General features: G+C 36.8%; 1 protein-coding gene across 12 annotated transcripts in view; it reads right to left on the reverse strand.

The window, feature by feature from the left end:
• MBD5 (methyl-CpG binding domain protein 5) overlaps nucleotides 1–13,519 on the reverse strand; it is a 491,908-nt gene that overhangs the window by 407,854 nt on the left and 70,535 nt on the right. The gene's annotated exons all lie outside the window — the stretch shown is intronic.

Below are 13,519 nucleotides of genomic sequence, written 5' to 3' on the forward strand. Positions count from 1 at the left end.
AAGCTATGGCTTTTCCAGTAGTCATGTACAGATGTGAGAGTTGGACCATAAAGAAGGCCGAGTGCCGAAGAATCAATGTTTCAGAACTGTGGTGCTGGAGAAGACTCTTGAGTCCCTTAGACAGTGGACAGCAAGGAGATCAAACCAGTCAATCCAAAAGGAAATCAACCTTGAATATCACTGGAAGGACTGATGCTGAAGCTCAAGCTTCAACACTATGGCCCCCCAGGCAAAGAGCAGACCCACTGGAAAAGACCCTGATGCTGATAAAGCTTGAGTGCAGGAGGAGATGGGGATGACAAAAGGAGACGGTTGAATGCACTACTGGCTCAATGGACATGAGTTTGAGCAAACTCCAGGAGATGGTGAAGGACAGGGAAGCCTGGCATGGTACAGTCCTTGCAAAGAGTTAGACAGGACTGAGCAACTGAGAAACAGCAATGATGATGCTAAAAATGAACTCTAATAATATGAATTACATAATGTATTTGAATTATTCTTCTGACAAACATCTTAAATTCATTTTCCAATCAAACTTTAGGGATTCATTTTTGATTAGTATACAATGAATTTTTTAAAAAATCATTCCCATCTTGTTTCATTGTTTCATGTACAGTTAGAAATTCTAAGAAGCCAAGCGATCTATGATGGGATGGAAAAGTTGGGCCTATCCCTTATCTAGAACAAAGAAAGGGCACTTCACTGAATACCATTCCAAAATATTCCATGGACTAATTTGCCACCTTAGCATGTAGCATGTATCAGAACACCAACAGGTTGTGTTTTTCTGAAAAGGTTCCCTTAACAAGGGCCACTATTGGCTCTTCTTCCTGTGCTAATTGTTTCTTATACCACCACTTCTATCTTTTCCATGACTCCAATAGTAGTTACTCTTGAACCACTAAGTTAAATATTATAATTGTTTCAAGGCTGTTATGTTTTCAATTATATTAATTTTGACCTCTGTAAGAAATGCGACCCCACAATTAGGGTTATCTATTACACTGAAGAGGAAAAAAGTCACAGATGGAAAGCAAAATAATAGAAAGATCAAGCAACATAGCTGGGACCGTGTTCAGCTTTGGTTTAATAAAGAAAAAAATAATACAAGTGAATAACGTAATTTTATTTTCTTATGCTGCTTATATGGATATATGACAAATTTACTCTAAGGCAACAGTCTGATTTCTCACAGAATGTTATATTTTCTTATAGGAACTTATATTCCGAATAAATTTTTCCCCTGGTGACTAAGAATGTTCTAGTCTTTTACAACATAAATTATGCTTTTCATAATTTCTTCTGTATACTTTTTTGGTCATAACAAGGACCTTAAAATTTCTTTGATTTGCCAATGAACAGACTGAGCTCCCAGTTGGGCCAATGTTCTGTTCTTGTAAATCTTCTCCTTTGTAAATGCCTGAGCCACCAGGGAAGCCCAAGAATACTGGAGTGGGTAGCCTATCCCTTTTCCAGCTGATCTTCCCGACCCAGGAATCGAAACCAGGCTCTCCTGCACTGTAGGTAGATTCTTTACCAGCTGAGCTACCAGGGAATCCCACAAAGAATCCAGGTTTATACATTCAGCTAGCTGAATAAACTAAGCAATTCTGATTACTCACATAAATGTTACATCAAAGTTAAAATATTCAGCTGAGAAATAGTCCAGAAAAAACTACAGGTACTAATATTTTATTGAAACAATTCAGCATTTGGAATCAAACAGATTTGGCCTAGAATCCTACTGTATTCATGATGCCACAGATGTGTAACAGACAAGCTTCTTTATTTCTTCTAGGCTTTTGTTTTTTTTTCTTGAAATAGAGGGAATAACATATACTCTTCTGAGTATTAAATGAGGTAATAAATGTACAGCAGTAAAATAGTGGACATTACCATTTTCAACTCTGCTTTTTAGCAAAGTAGATGTGGAAGTATTTCTTAGGTGACTCAGATTTTGCTAAAGTAGATAAAAGCACTATGTTATTTAACTTCATGCCCAGATTAACCTTATTCCTACAATATTTCTGAGGCAGAAGAACGGAGGACGGGATGGATTAGAACAGCAAACTTGAAACCAAGAACAGATGCATGATTTTAAAAAATTTTCCTTCTAATTTAATTCTGGCCTTTCTGGATCACTTTAAATCTGAAGACTCTTGTGAGTGGTTAACATAGGTAAGTGAAATAAGAAAGGGCTTGATTTGTGTTTATGGCTGTATATTATATATATATGCACTGTTCAACATATTTGTGTATGTATACATATGCACATGTGACACATGTATATACATAATACCTTACACAAAAACACATAAAAGACAAATCTACACATGGGAAAATCAAGGCCAAACAAAGAAAAACAAAAAGTAATGTAATGAGTCGTAGTTTAACATTTTTAACATGTATTTTTACTGGAAACAGAATTTTTAAGAAGTTTAGTATTCAGTTCATATTATAGCCGAGGCTAGTAGTCAGTATAGTGAAGTAAAATTAGGCTTTTTAAAAAAGCAACCCCAAACTCTCCAATCTAACTAGCAAGCTTACATAGATGGCAAAGTAGTACTGAAATTCCCTTACTTAAAATTATGTTCCAAAAGGATGTACATTTAATTCTGTTTATTTATATGTTTACAATGACAGCATACAAACAGTAGTTACAGTTTTATCACTATTTTAATTTTAAAACTTTGTTGATCTTTCTTTTCTGCTTTTGCACTTATTAGGCAGATGGAGCTACTAATATTTATAAAATATCTCAAAAGTAATATTAAAGATATGCATGAATAACCAACAGTTAAGCTATACAGGACAGTTGGTGACTGCTACTGGTGCAGTAGAATATAGATTTTTTAACTGTGAACATCAAGTGAGGAAAATGAAAGATTGTACTTTCCAAAGATGCTAATCAATAAATCAGTCTTTTCCCACATTCTCTTCTTACAATGTGACTGACGCTTCTCCCACTGAGAGGTAGATGCTATTTTCCCTTCTCTTCACATAAGCCCATGACTGTTCCAACAAGTAGAATATGGTAAAGATGGGGTCACCTGAGGTTAGGTCATAAAAAGTGTAAAACTCCTAACTAGTTTTCTTCTTGAGACACTTGCTTTTGGGTCCTGGTCACTACGCTATGAAGAAGCTCAAATTAGCCCAGGACACCATACAAAGTGCCCCTTTTAGAGAAGAATTAATCCCCCAGCCAACATCCAGAATTAAATACTAAAAAAGGTGAATGAACAAGGATGCAGATGATTTTACTTCTCAGAGCCTTTCAATCCTCAAGTTGGACCTCAAACATCATGGAAGTGACACAAACCATTCCCACTATGCCCTGTGTGAAAATCTGACCAAGAATCTGTGAGTATGATAAATGGATGTTTTAACCAATTAGTTTTGGGTTATTTGTTATGCAGCATTAGATAACTGGAATAAGGTACTTCTATACATGCAAGTTTGAGACTCTGGCATTGAAGATTATTTATAGAGGGCTATTTGTACAGGTTTGTACTTGTATGAAAATCTGAATATATAGCTCTAATTATGCAGATGGGGAGGAAAACGGGAGGTTAACTTCTGAACCAATTTTCCCAGTTATATGGTTCTTGCTTTCTCTTGCCTTGGGGACATTCTGTTCTATTCCCTCAGCCTGAGCATTCATCCTCCTCTGTGAACCAATACTCTGATCTTCAGTGGCAAACTCCTGCTTTCCTCAAAGATCTTAGGTCTTACAGGAAATGTCACATTCTCCTGGAAGACTAATCTAACTGTTAAGGAATGGGTTTAGGAGCCCACTCTATTAGAATATGGTTAGTTTATCTCAATGGCACCCTACTCCAGTACTCTTGCCTGGAAAATCCCATGGATGGAGGAGCCTGGTGGGCTGCAGTCCATGGGGTCGCTAAGAGTCAGACACGACTGAGCGACTTCACTTTGACTTTTCACTTTCATGCACTGGAGAAGGAAATGGCAACCCACTCCAGTGTTCTTGCCTGGAGAATCCCAGGGATGGGGGAGCCTGGTGGGCTGCCACCTATGGGGTCGCACAGAGTCGGACACGACTGAAGCTACTTAGCAGCAGCAGCAGCAGTTTTATCTCATTAAAGTGAAAGTGAAGTCGCTCAGTCATGTCTGACTCTGTGACCCTGTGGACTGTAGCCCACCAGACTCTTCTGTCCATGGGATTCTCCAGGCAAGAATACTGGAGTGGGTTGTCATTTCCTTCTCCAAGTTTATCTCACTATATTCCAGTTATTTACCTCTCCATTCTACCAGTCTGTAAGCTCCTTGAGGGTATAAACTTTCTGATTTACTACTGCATACCCAGCATAGCTCAGTTGGTAAAGAATCCGCCTGCAATGCAGGAGACCCTGGTTCAATTCCTGGGTTGGGAAGATACCCTGGAGAAGGGATAGGCTACTCACTCCAGTATTCTGGCCTGGAGAATTCCATGGACTACATAGTTCATGGGGACGCAAAGACAAAGAGTCAGACACAACTGAGCGACTTTCATTTTCACCCAGCATCAAGTAGTGATTGATAATCTATAAAAATCAGTTTGATGAATGAGAATATGAGTGAATGAACGCTCCTTTCTACCTCTACCCTGCACATGGACTACGAGGGAAGACATTGGAAAATTAGAAAAAGCAGATATTCAGAAATTATGGTAGGTTAGACAGAAACGAACAAAGACACAAGGAAAAGTTAGCAGCTTTTCAAGTGAGTCTTTCCTAATTCAGAGTATCTCAAATATACCAAAGGTTTCGGGTGGTCTGATGAATTTCAGAGATAAAAGTCTCCATTCTGGTTTCAGAAAACTCTGCAAATCAGACTCAGTTCTCCCTCTGTTTGTTTTACCCATCTCTTTTGACACATACTCTCATTTCAAGTCATCCTGGCCTGTAGACCTTCATGATAACAACCAGAAATTCAAAATCTCCTAATTTACTGAGGTCTGTCATTAAAAATGCCCCATACTGGTGGGATGGGGAGGGAGATGGGAGGGAGGTCCAAAAGGGAGGGGATATATGTATACCTATGGCTGATTTATGTTGAAGTTTGGACAGAAAACAACAAAATTCTGTAAAACAATTATTCTTCAATTAAAAAGTAAATAAATTAAAAAAAAAAATGCTCCATACTTAGGATTATACACCTGGCAGATTTCCAGACAGTACGGATTTCATATATTTTATTCTTTTCATTCATTAAAACAATCTACATGAAACAATATCATTATAAAAACTACCATATAAACACATTCATGATTTGACAAAAGCTTAAGATGGAATCCAATTTTCTGGAGAAAAAACAAGGACATCTGACTAAAGATTCCAAAATTACGCGCTAATTCTTGGAAGTTTTTGCTTCAATTCCTTAGTGCTGATTTAAACTAAGTGTTGATTTAATTATAACAATTCAGGAGTATGAATCACTTTATACCTCCCTAGAGTTATTAATGGAAATGAGGGACTTCTTTCATTAAACAAGTTACCCAGTAACAAATCACTTTTGAGTTAGGAACATCTTTCAGCATTTACTGTCTACTGGAGTAGTCTTATATATAATAAGTCTCTTCAAGGAGTACAAGTCCATGCTTTTTGTAAGCTTTTGTATTTATCCTTCTTCCTCATTGTCACCTACTAGATAACTACCTCTTCAAAAACCCCTCTCTTTTTTTATCCTTTGGCACCTGGTTCATAGACTTTTCCTTTTACCCAAAAGTTGCAGTCAACCAGAGTAACCAATATGTGCTGCATTTAATGACTCTGTACATATCTTCCATTTCTTGATTTTTCTTAGTGACTCAATCTGCCAGTTCTTTCCATGGACATGCCCCAGATATCATTAATGGTCTACCTTCAAATAATACATTTAGACCTTCTGTATCACTCTCTAATCATGATCCACCCCCAACATTCCAGCATTCTCTTCTAATTACAATCCAATATATATAGATTCTCAAGGCAAGTCACCCCTGAAGTAGGAAGTGTAGAGTACAGGATCAAAGTCTTAGAACTTCTTAATCTTTTAGTTATTTATACTTTATATTTTTATAATGTATGGTTTTACAGAATATATAAAGTATATATAATACTGGTATAATTTAATGTACTTTTAATAAGCTTTATATAAAGTATATGAGCATGGAAGTTAAAACAATAAATTTATAAATACATGTATACATTGGTGGTATGTGTTAAAAAAATTGGAGAGGACTTCACTGACTACTTTCTATATTTTGTCCTTTCTCTTACTGGCCTCCCTACTCTGCCTTTATTGCACTGTACATCACTTAAACCACTCACCTGTCAATACATTCAATTTCCCTGCCACACTGTCCTCCCATCATATCTGGGTTCCTGAGTGCTTCAAGAGAAAAATTACAAAATATAAAACTCTACAGATAGTGGCAACCATAAATCCTTGGTTAGCATCCTGAATTTGGGCCTCAGTGATGCCTGGTAATCCTATTAGCTTTTCCTCTTTAGCTCTCTCATCCTCCATAGTGATTATTTCAAACATTCATCACTTCTCTAAAAACTCTGCCTTTACCATCTCATCCGTCACACCCAACTAATCATATAAAGTTCTGTTTAACAGGAAAAAAAAATCTTTTTCCTTAGATTATACTAAAAGCTAATATTCACAGATTTCCAACATTTCTTTTTCCCTCCTTTTAGAATGGAAAGGTATGTCTCTGTGTTCTGGTTTCGAAGTCTCAATTCTGTTGCTAATATGTTCATTCTCTCTACTACCCTTAGCAGTTAAACATGCACAAGTCACTCCCATTATAGCAAGAGCCCTCCTTCAACCTCAAGCTCTGCTCTCTCCAGCTAGTACCCTTTTTTTTTCTCCTTCTTTTTACAAACTCCATATAAGAGTGGAGACATCAACTGTCTCCTTTTCTCCATCCCTCACTTACTACTCAATTACAGCAACTAGGCTTCTACGACCATTAATTTAGGTCATTAATTCATATTTATATTGGTAAATTAAAAGACATTTTAATCATTATTTTTCATCAGCTTTTGACCCAGCTGTTTCTTCACCTTGGAGACACCAAATAGTTTTCCTCCTATCTCACTGATTATTCTCCTTTGTGCTCTCTTCATCATCAGTGATTCTGAAACTGTGGCTGAGTCACCCAGGGAGCTTTTGAAACATAGATATCTTAGGATACACGAAGACTAACTTGAATCACAATCCCTGGAGAGTGGAGCCTGGGTATCATATTTTTAGAAAGCTCATTAGGTGATTCAGATACAGTGTGAAAATTAAGAACCTCTGCTTTAAATATTGTCCACAGGGCTCTGCCACAGGCCCTCTTTCCTTCTTACAGTATACATGTACAAACTCACCAAATCCCTTGGTTTAAGTTATGATCTACATGCTGATAAATTTCAAATGTGTATCTTCAACTCAGATCTCTCTTCTGATCTCTAGACCAATGTATTCAAATAGTTCATTTAGACAAAAACACTGACAGCTTGTATGTTTGTATATCTCAAACTCAAAATGTCTCTGATTGAACCACTCACTTCTCATCCCCATATAACCTGCTCTTAATACTGTCCATCCAACGAACTATTAAATTTCAACAACTATGCCTCTCAAATTATCTCCCCAATCTATTACTTTCTAATCTCATTCTTCCTACAAGTCACCATCTTTGCTTAACTGGACTGATGCCAGAGATTCCTAACTGGCCTCCTACCTGTGATCTTGCTCTCTCCTGCAATCCATATTCTTCAATGTAACCAGAATGATTCTTCTAAAATGCAAACTTTACTGCATTATCCTACTCCCATTACTCAAACTTTATCATGCTTTAAATTTTTCAGTGGCTTCTCTTTGCCTTCAGAATAATTTTTAAATACCTCACCAAAGCTTACAAAGTCCTTCTTGACTGTGCCCCTGCCTGCCCTTCGCCCACCTTCAAAGTTCAAATACTGAACCTCCAGTTCTTTAAAGAGCCATCATTTTCACTCCACTAGGCACAGGCATAAGATTATTTCTACCTGAAATAATTTTTCCATCTCTTTACCAGTCTAGGTGACTACTTATTTTTCAGGTCTTAATTTAAATGCTGCAGCTTCCAAGGAGGCCTTTCCTAAATTGTCCAATCTGTGGTAAAGACCAATGGCATAGCTGATACTCAACAAATAGTCAAATGTAACTCCTCTGCATTTTCTAGCATGCCTTCAGGAAGGTTAGGGGAATGAGACTGATTTCTGGCCAGTAAGATGTAAAGGAAAAAGATGTAAACAATGTACAGACTGTTCTTAAAAATGTTCAATTCTCTACTTCCTACTGCCTCTGCCATGACACCTGAAGAAGTCATAATGTTTCTGCAAGATGGAGAAGCAATGCTTGATATAAACTGGACACTTATTGTGTGAAAAAACAAATTCCTTGTGTATTAAATTACTGAGCTTTCTGGGTTAATTTGCTACCAAATTTAACCTGGCCAACACTTGCTAACAATAATACAGGGCTCCAGCTATGTACTCTCCCACCAAGACTCTTACTACATAGCACAGTTTGTTATTGCTTATCTGTCTGCCCTGATAAGACTCTGAGCATCTTAAGGAAAAGTTTTGTGCTTCTCCTGTTCCCTGCCTTATCTCTAGCATTAAAAAAATATTTTGGTACATGAATGAACTTATCAATATAACCTACTTTGTCTAGCAGAATACAATAGAACCAGCAGTTTGAATTTATAATACTATATACCAGGTATTTTATCTGTCAGTATTTTTTTCTATATCTTTTACTTTTAGTTAAAAGCAGTCGTATATATTTTGGATCCTGTTTTATTGTTTTCACTTAACATGAGGATGTACCTTTGTAATTACAAATTCATCACAAACATCATGCATAGTGAGTACATAATAATTCTTTATAATGAATATTCAGTATATGAATATTCAATATATTCAGTATAAATACTGTCAGGCACCCAAACATTTCTTGTTCTTGGACATTTAGGTGGTTTTCTGCAAACAATTTTAGATATGTGACAGTTTCTATGCTTGTTTAACTTACTTTTTAAATATTTTCTCCTATAATTTAAAGGCTTACTAGATGCCTTGAATGAAACACTGATAATATGTATTGATTCAGTTTTTAGTGGGGAAAAATTATATCAATTCCAAAACAAAGGGTACTACCAGATATTGTACAAACAAAATGTCTGAACAAAATATAAACTACAATAAAGAGGAAAATAATCAAAATGAAGACAGCATTGACTTTGATGATTCTCTTGCTCCTCCTCTACTCCACCATAAGTTTCCAATGATAACTGAAATTTTAATTCTAAGGAGAGTAAGAATCAAGGAAAGCACAATGCTTGGCATTAGTTCAAGTTCTGGCCACTTCATTTAGTAGCTGTACAGCTTTATACATGATCTCTCTGTACTTCTATTATTTTTGAGAGGTGTGTGTCTCTTTCTACAGCAGGGTTTCTCAATGTATGTAACACTACTGATATTTTGGACCGGATAACTCTTTGTCGTTGGGGGCTGTCCTGCACAGTGTAAGATGTTTAGCAGCATATCTGACCTCTACCCACTGACGCCGGTAGTAATACCTTGCTACTATCAGGTGAGGAAAATAAAAAATATCTTCAAATATTATGAAATGTGCTATGAGGGACTGAGAACTACTGCTTTAAGATAAGGAATAACAATACTTTTTAGTTCTATGTGTGTGTCTGTGTTCAACTGTGCTCAGTTGTGTCTGACTCTTTATGGCCCCGTGACTATAGCCTGCCAGGCTCCCTTGCTCGTGGAGTCTTCCAGGCAAGAATAGTGAAGTGGGATGACATTTCCTACTCCAGGGAACCTTTCCGACTCCAGGGAACCTTTCCGACTCCAGGGAACCTTTCCGACCCCAGGGATTGGACCCGTGTCTTTTGCGACTTCTGAAATGACAGGTAGATACTTTATCACTGAGCAACCTGGGAAGCCTTTATAGTTCTATATATTTATTATTTCAGCAATTTATCTCACAATTTTTCCAGAACTCCTAACAAATTATCAGGTTAAATGTTTATAGTCTGTCTATATCATTTTCCTTTTCCTTCTTTGTTCTCTTGTAATTTGCTTTTAAATTGTCAAAAGCATATTAAAGACAGAAAATGGAAAAGTGTAAATGTTAAACTATACAATTTGTCCTGGGGTAATTAAAAATTGATAATATTGCTCTTTTAACTCTTAACAGTATTTCAATTACTTTTCTATATTCTCTTTTAAGAAGAAAAGGGTTACTTCAATTTTCCTTCTCCCACACATGACCATTAATGGTGGCTTTATAGCTCAGGGATCCCAATTAATATTTAACATTGCAAGCACTGAAAAAGCCTAAAACTGCTTCTTCTCTCTGAAAACTTTTTCCCAAGTGTGTTGAAGTTACCAAGAATACTCCAAAAATAATCTAACTCATATTAATAGAATTAATTTAAAATGATTATTATGCAGACATTTATTGCTCAAATTAAGCAATTTGTATTTATACTATTCCACACACTCTCTAAATACCTTATAAATGTTAAATCTACTTATTAAATATTCCCACTTTTTATACAAAAGGCATAAATTTTAAGCAAATAAAAATGAAGTCTTCAAATAAAGGTATTTCCTTAAAATATACTCTATAATACTAAAACACTTTGATATTAAATAAGTCAGGTAAACTTACTATTTAAATAAGGATTATATATGTATTAAAGGGATGAAATAATGCAACCAATCATATGAAATATGACAGGTGGTCAGCCATAAACCAAGTAACAAGTAATTACATTTAATTTTGTATTTCCCTCAATATCTAATATAGAAATAGCATGAAGAGGTAGTTTTAATTTCTAAAGCAATAGAATAAGGGAAAATTTGCTCAGTCTCAAATGCTTCTTTAAATAATGTTATCTTGATATTCACTGTGTTCTTTCAATAATTTGAAAATGAACATTTCTTCACAAACAACATTTTCCCACCTGTTAAAAAGAGTTGCTGAATCTGGATTTCTTAACTGTGATCCAACATTTTCAACTGATTAGGCATATGCTGAGAGTAATGTTAACCTTTCAAGTATATTTAGTGAATAAAGAACATAACTCACCATAATTTTATTTTTCATTTATTATTTATACCCTGCTGGCTTCTAGTAATGTTTTAAGATGATTCACTTGGTCTTTTACATTGGAATTATGAGGCACCTCTGAATGGCAGAAAAATCACTGGCTTTGGAAACAGACACACTTAGGTTTGAATCCTGTCTCAGGCATAGTACCCATGGAACTTGGATCAAGTCACTTATCTTACTCTCTGAAGAGCAGATTCTATACCTATTAGTCTGCTACCTGCATGTACCTGGCTTGTGGCTGCCATTCTGCAAGTTACATTTCTTCCTCTTAAAAAACGGTTAGACTTTTAGAAAATGAGGTGTATTATTTTTCATAGTATTCTCTTCTAGCTCAAAAAAAGATAAGGCTTTGGTACTGTGCCTAATAGAAAAAACATCAGTATCTCAAAATACCAACGCAGATGCCATTCTGGATTCATTCTTTTTTTGAGCTACTTTATATGTACTCATACCACTAAACTTGGATGAATACTACTTAATGGGTATATATGAAAATGAGAGTAGAAAACTGAGAGTAATATTTCAAGACAGATAAGATGTAAGTGAGATTGTGAAAATATTTTAACATCCTAGGGTAAACCTTCAGTTTAGAGCAGAGGACTTCAAATATAGTGTGCTGTACTGAATTTTCCTTCTAAAGATTCATATCAGATACTATAGTAATCCTTAGAAAGCCAATACACTTCTTTGATCAAGTTTTGTCTGAAACTTATTAACACGTTTACTCTTTGGAGAAGTTAGCCTCTGTTTTAATTTATATTAAAAAAAAAAAAAAAAAAAGACTGTAAGGTCCTACATCCAGAGTTTCTGATTCAACAGGTCTTGAGTAAGGTCCCTGGAATTTGCTTTTCTAACACATTCCCAGACTGCTGCTGTTATGTAGGCTATTTTAGCAGGATATGAAAACAGGCCAGGCAGTATATTAAAAAGCAGACATATCACTTTACCAACAAAAGTCTGTATAGTCAAAGCTATGGTTTTCCAGTAGTCATGTACAGATGTGAGAGTTGGATCAAAAAGAACGCTGAGCATCAAAGAATTGATACTCTGGTGTTGGAGAAGACTCTTGAGAGTCCCTTGGACATCAAGGAGATAAAATTGGTCAATACCAAAGGAAATCAACCCTGAATTTTCCCTGGAAGGACTGATGCTCAAGCTGAAGCTCTAATACTTGGGCCACCAGATGTGAAAAGCTGACTCTTTGGAAGACCCTGATGCTGGGAAAGACTGAAGACAGGAGGAGAAGGGAGTGCCAGGGGATAAGATTGGATGGTATCATTGACTCAGTGGATAAAAGTTTGAGCAAACTCTGGGAGATGGTGAAAGACAGGGAAGCCTGGTGTGTTGCGCTCTATGGGGCCACAAATAGTCAGACATGACTGAGTAACTGAACAACAAATGAGAACCACTGGTCCAAATATCTCTAAATCGATATTATTCCTGCTGCTGCTGCTAAGTCGCTTCAGTCATGTCGGACTCTATGCGACCCCACAGACGGCAGCCCATCAGGCTCCCCCGTCCCTGGGATTCTCCAGGCAAGAACACTGGAGTGGATTGCCATTTCCTTCTCCAATGTATGAAAGTGAAAAGTGAAAGTGAAGTCGTGTCCAACTTAGCGACCCCGTGGACTGCAGCCTACTAGGCTCCTCTGTCCATGGGATTTTCCAAGCACGAGTATTGGAGTGGGTTTCTGTAATCTGAATAATCTAATTTCTAGACACAATTCATTCATTTACTTGTCTAGCTATTACCTGGCCAGGCTATCTAAGGTTCTGGTAATTAAGTGATGAACGAGATAGACAAGGTTTCTGCTCTCATGGAACTCACATTCTAGCAGTCAGAGGCACAATTCAGTTCAGTTCAGTCGCTCAGTCGTGTCCGACTCTTTGCGACCCCATGAATCGCAGCACGCCAGGCCTCCCTGTCCATCACCAACTCCCAGATTTCACTCAAACTCATGTCCATTGAGCTGGTGATGCCATCCAGCCATCTCATCCTCTGTCGTCCCCTTCTCCTCCTGCCCTCAATCCCTCCCAGCATCAGAGTCTTCTCCAATGAGTCAACTCTTTGCATGAGGTGGCCAAAGTACTGGAGTTTATATACAAATAAATGAAAAATACTGGTAGTAGTAGGTGCCATACACAAAATTAAAACAATGTAATGTGATCTGAGTGATTTGTTTAGATTTGGTGGTAGATGGAGAAAACTTTTCTGAAGACTTAACATTTAAGCTAAAATCTGACTAACAAGAGCCCCCTATGGAAAGACTGAGGGAAGAACATTCTAGGTAGAGGGAATAGTTGCGTAAATATCCTAAAGGAGAAACAAGTTTTAAGTTTGGTGTGTCAAGAAATAGGTTAATTTGCAT

The sequence above is a fragment of the Bos indicus genome, chromosome 2 (genome assembly GCF_029378745.1).
Source record: "Bos indicus isolate NIAB-ARS_2022 breed Sahiwal x Tharparkar chromosome 2, NIAB-ARS_B.indTharparkar_mat_pri_1.0, whole genome shotgun sequence".
NCBI lineage: Eukaryota > Metazoa > Chordata > Mammalia > Artiodactyla > Bovidae > Bos > Bos indicus.